Consider the following 10,557-nt stretch of genomic DNA (forward strand, 5'->3'; position numbering starts at 1 on the left):
TAATTCTCTTTTTCCAAGGACAGCCATTCTTCTACTGAAGTGGTATACTCTTTAGGTAAGTACAAAGAGCTAAAAACATTTCAGTCTCAGAAACAGCACATTCCCAATAGTAATAAGCCAATTAAATTTATTTCACTAAGAAGTAGGACTATAAGTTTAATATTAATAAGCAGCTGTATCAGTTTGCATGGCAAGGTTTTAGTAGTGGGGAAGCTTCTGTGAGAAGCTGCCAGAAGTTTCCCCCATGCCTGACACAGCCAATGCCAGTTGGCCCCAGGACCGACCCATAACTGGTCAAGGCCAAGCCCAGAAGCAATGTTGATAGCCCCTCTGGGATAACAGATTTAAGATGGGGCAGGGGTTGTGGTGAGGTATGTGGAACTGCACCACTGAAGCCAGAGAGAGGAGTGAGAATATTTGAGAGCAGCAGCCCTGCAGACACCAGGTCAGTGGGGAAGGAGGGGCAGGAGGTGCTCCAGGAGCCAGAGCAGAGATTCCCCTGCAGCCTGTGGTGCAGACCATGGTGAGGCAGCTGTGCTCCTGCAGCCCATGGGAGTCAACGGGGGAGCAGAGACCCACCTGCAGCCCGTGGAGGACTCCATACCAGAGCAGGTGGATGCCTGAAAGAAGGCTGTGACCCCGTAGGAAGCCTGCACTTGAGCAGGCTCCTGGCAGGACCTGTGGGAAGCCAGTGGAAAGAGGAGCCCACTCTGGAGCAGATTTGCTGACAGAACTTGTGACCCTGTGGTGGATTCACGCTGGAGCAGTTGATGAAGAACTGCAGGCCATGGGAAGCTCTCATGTTGGAGGACCGTCTCCCGTGGGAGGGACCCTCGCTGGAGCATGGAAAGTGTGAGGAGTCCTCCCCCTGTGGAGGAAGGAGCGGCAGACCCAACGTGTGGTGAACTGACCGCAGCCCCCACTCCCCGTCCCCCTGCACCACTGCGGGGAAGGAGGTAATTAGGAACGAAGTCAAGCCCAGGAAGAAGGGGGGGGGGGGGGGGGGGGGGAGGAAGATGCTTTAAGATTTAGCTTTTATTTCTCATTAGCTTACTCTGATTCGATTGGCAATAAATTAAACTAATTTGCCCAAGTCGAGTCTGTTTTGCCCATGACAGTGACCGGTGAGTGATCTCTCCCTGACCTTATCTCGACCCACGAATCTTTCGTTGTGTGTTCTCTTCCCTGTCCAGCTGAGGAAGAGAGTGAGAGCGCCCTGCCAGGGCCAGCTCACAGCCACAGCAGCGCATACAGCGCGGCACAGCTGCACAGACATCAATAAGCCCCGGGTCACAGGACCACAGTGCCATCTATGGGCGGTATTTCTTTTCACGGAGAGCATGGAAATCAGCAACCCCAAATGGATTTTGATACCTTTTCATTTTCTTCTTCTTAAAAACAAAATAAATACAGTCCTCCAACTGAGGAATACAGCATACTCACTCTTGCTTACAATTGCAATGCATATCAAAGTAGTACAACTATTAGCAAGTAATCCCTTCAAAACCTTGCTCTAATCTAAAGGTTTTATCAAGCTTTATAATGGGTAGAGAAAAGCACACAAAGGCATATTTTTCAGAAGCTATCAAATGAAGGGAAACAAATCATTCTAGCTGCAAACCTGTGAGGCACCAACAGGGTGAAATGTGTCAGATAAGATCCCTGAATTGAAAATCCATTCAGTTTTACCTCAATAACACTAGACTACTGCACGTAGGGTCCAGTGTATCCTATATTCTTTTGAAAACTCCTTGCCAGATTTACCTATTTCTACATAATTTTCACTGACCATTGAAAGGCAATACATTTAGCTTATCCATCTGGCACTTCAAGACATAAAAACAAAGATATTTGGAAAAGAAGATACTTAGTCTACATAGTATAATCTTCTGAGGGAACTCCTTGAAATATGACAAAAAGGTCTTTGGAAATTTATGTAGCACAATGAAGTTCTTTGATATACCTGCAGCTTTGACATGTGAGACCTGGAAAATAGGCACAGCAATTCAAAAACCTCCTTGATGGAATCTGACTATGCTGGATTAAATTACGATCACAGACATACCATATTACCTGACCCAAAAAATAGTTCTGCAAACCATAATCAATTATGTCTAAAGTTATTTGACTACATATAAGCTTAAAATTTTTCAGTGAGATTGAAATCTTCATTATAGGACAAAGAAAAGCTCACAAGCTCAATAGTTTTATTCAAATTCAGTGTGCCAGTTTACAGTTGTAAAGTTATGCATATTCTTAATATTTGCAGGACATCAGTTGTGAGTAACTGCATCTAAATTGCTTGGGGTATGTCACTGTGCAAACAGTACAAAGCCATGTAAAATAGGTGACGGTTATAGTTGTGTTAATATTTTAACTACCAAATTAGTATCAGAAATTTGTTAAAAATTTAACAAATAATTTTAGGTGGTTGTGAAGAAAAATTGGAGTTCATCATGGCCATGCACTATAAATTTTTAAGTGCTGGACTTGCTTATATTTTATCTAAAATGTGCAAGGTTATTATATTTTAAATATGACTACTTTGCCATCCTGGATGTGAAAAGAGTGTGTAGAGAATCAGATCTGGGATCTTTTCTTAGAAGATCTTAATATATAAGCAGAAATACTTTTTTTAAATTATTATTATTATCTGTGTTTACTGGGGACATGTGGGAACGGTCCTATGTCAGCAGACTTTCTTATGGTCATATGTCAGAAGATTTGCCTCAAGTCAACTCATCAGTAAAAAGATAGTGAGATAGTGAAGCAAAAGAGAAAACCATACAAAGATTATGTAAATAACATAAACCAACCTATGGATGTATTCTCTGAAGAGAGTCAGCATGCATGTGCATCAACATGGTCCCTCATCAAGGGCTCGATAGAAACTAACCAGAAGTTAAGACAGTTTCTTGTCAGTATAATCGGTGTTCACCATGGAGGCAGAACACCAGTGAGTCTTACAGGGACCTCCAGAAAAAAAATATCAAAAGTGACAGTGTACATAGTGGAGAACTGATTGCAAAGACCATGTAATACTCTGTGATGGCTCTGAAAATGGCAGGTGAAATTCAAAGTAGGAAAAGTTAGGTGATGCTTTTTTTTTTTTTGAAAAAAATCAACTCTAGCTTTTCATATCGAATAATATGCTCTAAGCTGAACATTATTACATGGGAACAAGATTTTTGTGTAATGGTACTGTGGAAAAAAATGATCAGCAATAGTTAGAAAAGTCTGCGTATAACTGTAAAGGGTACATAGAAGGGCAACAGGGATAATCAATTATATTGGTAAATATCTGAATAGATTAGGACTCTTAAAAAATCGGGCCAGTTCATGATGCCATTGATAGCTCTTTAACACAGAGGTGATAGACATTTCTAGTCAGAGAACTGAAGGGATCTCAGACTGCTAGATGTTAGTGGGAGCTACTTGCCAAATGCTTGTGCTCTTCCTTCTACCAGTTCATTTTCAAAATGGGGTGTTGGGCTGCATGGACCTTTGTTCTGACCCACTACTGTTGCTCTTCTATCAGATTTCAAATGAAAAAGTGATCTGTATGTGAATTTAATTAAGTAATTCCCCATTTTTCTGTTCCTACTCTTCCATATATACTTCTGCAAGTGCATTTGCAATTGACATAAAAAATCTCAATGAGTTTTTTTGCAAATTCTTAGGTCACAATTCACTGGCAATACAAATATTAGCATTTTGTGAGTTCACTGTTATTCTTCCTAAGTGTTCTGTAGCAGTAGAAAAGATTGCAAGTCTCAAAATCCTTAAACACTTATTCACTGCTTTCAGGAACCCAATAATAAAAATTATGTTTCTGCAACTATAAAACTGCTGTAGAAAGTGGAAGCAAAGAAAACAGTAGTTAAAATGATGATTGCTCAGTTTCCAATCAAATTTACAACATGCTTGATTTGTAAAGTCTCTGCTGCTGAATAATTTGAAATGACAAAGATGTTCGGGTGATCCACATCTCTTTTCAGAAAAAGCGAAAAGTGTGCAAGTTGAAAAACTTATTTTTTCATGGAGTCATTTAGATTGGGACTCCTGGGGTCACCCCATTAAGTGTCCAGACCTAAGCCAGTTGACCCAGCACCTAAAGGCAATAGAAAGGCAGTCTAAAACTAATATTTCAGAGAAGTGGAAAGAATCACTCTTTGAAATTGCCTGCTGAAGTTCATCTTGAAATCCCATGAGTATAAAATAGCTCCATTCACAATTAACAGCAGCTATAATGTAGCCACATAACAGTGCTTTTCAAAACTAAATACTTGGGGCTGATGGGACTAAGGCTAAGCCTGGAGATGTGGTATAGGGAAAAAAATTCCCATTGTACAGGGACTATTAACAATCACATTTGGGGTCCTTGAGAAAAACACAGATTCTTTGCTGAATGGAGCTTTTGAACAACAACTATGGGGGAGAAGGTGAAAAGACTGAACTGTGCCATCTTCTAATCTGCCCAAAAAGCTGGCAGCTGATGAAAGAGGAGCATACTGTAACATTTTAAGTGATGTTTCACCTTACAGACCTACATCTGAGGAAAAAAGAAGGGAGAAAGAGAAACATGTTAAACAGATTACTGCAGTCACTGTCAGATTTCATTCATAGTTATTTATTCTTACAATTTTTTTTCAAGAAAAGACAACTACTGCTGGGACTTATTTGCTGATGGGCAACTGAGGCATACAGTGAGATAAAATTGGCAAAAGAAGCTGCTCAGTGAGTTAGGAGCAGAACCCAGGACTTAAAAGACATGAGTAAAGGTACCCTCCCTGTTATCCTCTACTTTCCAATGCTTGGGAAATAGAGATTTTCAGAGGACATCTGAGAATCTGCAGTTCTTATTGACACATGAAAAAAAAAATTCCTAGTAATGCTCAGTTATTGCAATTAAGATTTATGTGTTTTAAATGAGTCAGGTTTACTTCAGGTTTGTAGAACCAGCAAAAATATGGAACACAAGTGGTTTATAAAGACACTTTCTGAGATGAATTACAGCAGTTTTGAGACCCCGAAAGACCCAAAGAAAGCCACATTATCCCAAAATTCCTCCTTGACACTTCCCATGAGAGAAAAAAAAAAAAGGTAATCATTTGGGAAGCAGCACACAGGGGCCTGAAAATTAATCTGAGGCACTTTAAAAATTGGCTTGTGAAAGAGATGGAACTATTCAGAGTGAAACAAAGGTGGGAAATCTCATGATTTAGAGGCAGACTAGTCAACAGTTACTCCACCAAAGTATTTGGAATTGCTGCATATAACTATGCATAAAGTAATAGATGAAGTTTCCACATGAGCAATACTCATCATGGCTGCACTCTGGAAATCTGCATCTCTGTTCTCCACAGAAGAGAAGTGTAGAAAATACTTTTTTCCTCCTTTTGTCTTGTAGACAGTGAACCCTTCAAATCAGAAGGTTTGCTTCAACAGGTTTTTGTGCAGTGCTTTGCATTGTGGACCTGGTCACTGTCAATGGCAATAATCTCTTTCCTTTTTTTTTCAATGACTTATCAACAATGCTGAATAACTTTTCCCTTCCTTACTGCAAGTTGGATTTTTTTCCTAAACTCCAAAATATGTTTTTGAACTGAAGTCTCTTCTTTTCATAAAGTTCTATTATCCTTCTCTCTTTATTTCTGTCACTGCAAGGAGTGCAATAAACTGGTTCTTTTCTTAGCTACATATATCATATTGTACTCCATCTCATCCAGGTCATTCATAAGGACACTAAACAGTCTTGTCCTTCGTATCGATCACTCAGGGGTGTCACTCTGCCAGCTGGACTCTGTACTGCTGATCAATACTCTCTGAGCCCATCAATCCAGCCCATTTTCCACCCACCTTATTATCCACTAATCGAGCTCATATTTCTCCAATCTTGTTCAAAGGAGACAAGGGGACTATTAGAAGTTCTTTCAAACCCCTTGCTAAAGTATACAACTTCTACTGCTCCTGCTTTGTCCACTGAGATGGAATTCTCATCAGAAGGCAATTAGACTGGTCAGGTGTGCTGTGCTCTTGGTAAATCCATGTTGTCTATCTCAAACCACCTTCTTGTTCTTTTTATACCTGGAAATTCCAGGAGGATCTGTTTCATTACTTTCCTGGGGATGGTTGTAACACTGACCTGCCCTTAATTTGCTTGATCTTCCTACATGCCCTGTTCTGGATAATACTCACCTGAAGGGACAACTTTATTGGTGAGGACTGAGGCAAAAAAGCACCACTGTCTACCTCATTCTATTCCATGGTCTTTGACAGCAGCTCCCCTGTTTCACTGAGCAGTGGGCCCACATTCTCCTTAACCTTCCTTTTGTTGTCAATGTACATGAAGAAACTTCTTATTGCCCTTCACTTCTAGTTTCACTCCCAACTGACCTTTGGCTTTCCTAACTCCATCCTCGCATGCTTTAGAGATATTTCTATATTCTTCTCAAGTAGTCCACTCCTACTTCCACTTTCTATAGGCTTCTTTTTTGCAGTTGGCACAGTGAGGAGCCTTTTTGTCATCCCTGCTGACCTGTGCTCAATGTTCTGCCTAGGGAATGCACTCACTTTGTGCTTGGAGGAGGTTGTCCTTGAAGATAACCAAGTCCCCTGGGTTCTCCTTTGCCTGCCAGGGCAGACTCTCATTGGACCTGACCAATAACCCCTGTTTTCTCTCCTGAAGTTCAAGGCTGTGACTCCATTTTTTTCCCCCATTTTTAGACACCAGTTATAACTAAATAATCCCGTGTATTAGTGACTGAAAACTTGTTCTCTTCAAGGCTTATTCTTTTCTGAAATTTCAGTTACTCAGCCTGAATCAAATTAAATGAGGACATTCAGAAGACAGTTATATTTTTTTAAATTCAGATCAATCAAGTTTTTTGCTAATGTTCTTCAAATCTGTGGCCTGAATTGTACTCCAAGACCAAGAAAGAAAGTCTACTGTAGTTGTATTAATTCAAGGCTCATGTAAGGATCAAGAAATCCTAGGAATGCCAGCTGGTGCTGCTCATCTTAATTTGTTCCCTAAGACCTAAAGAATAGCATGTCTTCTTGGAAAGACAGCAATAAGCCTAAACAAATGGCATTTATGCCTCCACCTCTCCTTGTGGCTCCTATTAGTAAGATGAGCCCTAATGTTCTACTAAATTATTTATTGGCTGAAGTTGAATTTAAATTTGTCCTTTGGCATTTGCTAAGTCAGATATTAACTATTATATTTCTGTTAGCCAGTATCTTTACTTAGCTGCAATTACACCTCAAATTTTACTTGAATATCTCAATTCAAAATAACAGCTTTAAAGGCTCCAAAAATACATAAGATATTTAAAACTGTAGAAAAATTTCTCAAACAAGCAGACTCTTCATAAGTTCAAAATTAATCTCTACTAGAAAAAAATAGAAAACAAAAGACAGTGCAAATATATGCAGTTAATTTACTATAAAAAAGCAAGACTGCTTAATTTTTAATTATAAAGCATTAAAAGAAAAAAACTTTCTGACAGAATTATCAGATGCATATTCCACACTGGATTTAGTATTAGTTGTAATAAGCAAGTATTACTAATATTTCTTACATTACTGTAATAAAAGAAGCATGCTTGTTTTCTACTACCCACCTCCCCCCAGAAAAGATTTTAGTACTTTAACTGCTCCAAGAACCAATAATTTTTTTAAAAAAAATTAACTTTTTCTAATTTCTTCTCACAAATTACTTGTTTCTGCAACTGCAAATTTTCTGTGCATATATATTTCCCACAGTCTCTCAGCAAAGAAGGTTCATGAACATGCTCAATCTCACAGCTGCTCAGAGCTATTGAGGCCATTCCAGATCACCAGTGCAGTGCTGCAGAAACACCAACAGAAGATATGGCCAAATTAAAGAGAAGTCAGAGGAGCTGTGTAACTTGTGTTACAGTGCAAGCAAGACCAAAGGACAATACTGTTTCCCAAAAAGACCTATGGACTCAAATGATAAGTCTCTAATGAACAAAAAAGAAGTAATGAAATCAAGAAATGGAGCAAAAGATAAAAAGACCTCAATGTTTGCAGATAAAGTGAGTGTGTGTAGATTCTAGCCTCTGCTTTGGGTTTTGTTGAATAAGAAGCATGTTGGGCAAGCTGAAGAAAAAATATAGAACTGCCTTGAAGGCACAGCAGTTAATGACATGATAAGTTGCACCCAGGTGAAATCCTGATGGTATGGGAAGAAAGAAAAGAAACTTCAGAAGATCTATCTTCTATCTAAGACAAAAAGTAAGATAGAGGGATATGGTAAAGAAAAGGAAACAGAAAAAATAATCAATAACAACGAAGTGGCAGAAAATTCTCTTCCCTGTGCAGAGTTTCTCCCTTGAAAAGCTAAAGGCTTAAAACAGGTTTTGTCAATACAGTCACCTGAAAAAATACTGAGAGATTATACTGTTACCACCCATATATGTTGCTTGGAAATTACCAATACCATGGTATAAAGCATAGATTTACAGAATCACAGAATATTCTGAGCTGGAAAGGACCCACAAGGATCACTGAGTCCAACTCTTAAACGAATGGCCCATACAGGGGATCTAAACTGTAACCCTGGCTGTAATTAGCACCAAGTTTTAACCAACTGAGCTAATAAGACAATTTAAGAATTTTTACAAATACCACATTGGAATCATAAATGGCTAAATTATGAACAATTGCTATCAAGAACACTGGAAAAGTTCTTAACAGAAAAAAACAACATACAAATAATATCCTGGCAAAGTGGACTGTGAAGTGTGAATTCAGTGCTCTGAATAACCAAAATGAAAATGAGATCACATATAAAAAGCTGAGAAAATAGTACTGAAAAGCACTGGCAGGAGGAAGTTAGTAACTACCATCCTTAATTCAGACTATTACAACAAAAACATTGGAAAAGTGTGTACTCAGATGCTGAGGGAAGGACTGTACTTTCTGAAAAGAAAATGGGAAAGGAAGAATTTGGTGCTATGAGCTTAAGACACAGGTTGCTTGCCTACAATGTGAAAGTTTCTTGCTGGAAGCTTTACAGCAAATGTGTTCGAGTGAGTTGAACCTAACACTATGTTTCCCCAAGTACAGAAAGGATGGTGAAAAGGCAGAAACCCTTCTGACAGAATACAAAGACTTTCTTACTAATGCCAACAGAAATTCTAGGTAGATGATGTGAAATCATATCACTGGATTAGATCAGTGGTAAAATATTAGAAAGCACTAAAAATATTAGAAAACACTGTCTGTGTAGGAGGACCTCACAGAAAGTATGTTGGAGTAGTATGTGTTGTATACAACAATAATGTAATATGTAAAGCAAGAATCCATAAGCCAAAAGATTTTCCAAAGTGAGTATATATCTTTCTTTTAATATTCTTATTTCTACTGGTTGCCTTGCTGTACCATATGAGAAGCCATTTAATGATGAAGGAAAGGAAGCCTGTTTCACATCTGGTATTTTTTAGAGAATCTGAAATGATAAGCAGAATGCTAACAAAATGAAGAGCTGCAGATATTGTCTCAAAGGATACAGAAATGGCATTAATATTAAACAAATGCACATAACCAGAAAGATCTAACCACAGCACAGAAGAGATTGTACCAGCCTGGCTCCCTCTGCCTTACAATGTTCTTGAAACTACCCTGGTGTGTCAGCTCTGTGCCATGAAAACAGCTCTCTGGAGGGCTGTGACACAGCTCTCACATTACATACCTATGCATTTACTTTCACTCATTTTTGATTGAAAAGAAATAAAAAAATAATGCCTGCAATGGAGACGTGGGGAGGCCAGGCAAACCTGTCAGCAGGCTGCCATTTGTATCCTTCTGCATATGTCACTGAAATGGGAGTAAATAGGACAGAGCCTATCTAAGGGACTTGGGTAGGAAGACCAAGAACACACAGAAATCTTATCAGTATCACTGCCTGAGTTAGTCAATTTTTATATTGACAAGAGAGAAATAAATAGCTAGAAACAATTGCAGATACCATGGAAAAGGAGATGGGCTTAATGAGAGCTGTCTATATATCTAAGAGAGAAAAAAAACTGGCTGAAGTTTAGCTCAAATAACTAACCAGGCAATATCTTGCTAGAGAGAGTAGGGTATTAAGAGAGCTACAGAATGCACACAGAAAGAGATGGAAGGAACAACCTGAAGATCATCATGGCTAGGCTTCACGAATGAAGATTTGGGAAGGACTCTACCCACATTTGCTACAAGCGCTCTGGTGGCTAAAGAGGTCTATCTCGCAGCAACACATACAGCACTAGGAACATGCAGTGCAAAGATAATAGACACGGTATTTATTTATAGATACATACAACTGTAAGAAAAATGTCAAAATATGTTTTGTAACTGTAGATATGACCTGCTTGACAATTTGTTTTTCGAACTAATAGCTTTTCAAAGGAAACCCACCCACACAAAACTCATCTGTCTTCAATCCTTGTGTGCTATTAACAACATCCCAGATCCCTAAAATCAAAATGATTTTACAACTCTGTCTTGCTGGGTATTTTTTCGTTTCACTTCCTTTTAGCAGCAAGA

The sequence above is a fragment of the Manacus candei genome, unplaced genomic scaffold, assembly GCF_025592945.1.
Source record: "Manacus candei isolate 608988 ecotype Guabito, Panama unplaced genomic scaffold, ASM2559294v1 h1tg000014l, whole genome shotgun sequence".
NCBI lineage: Eukaryota > Metazoa > Chordata > Aves > Passeriformes > Pipridae > Manacus > Manacus candei.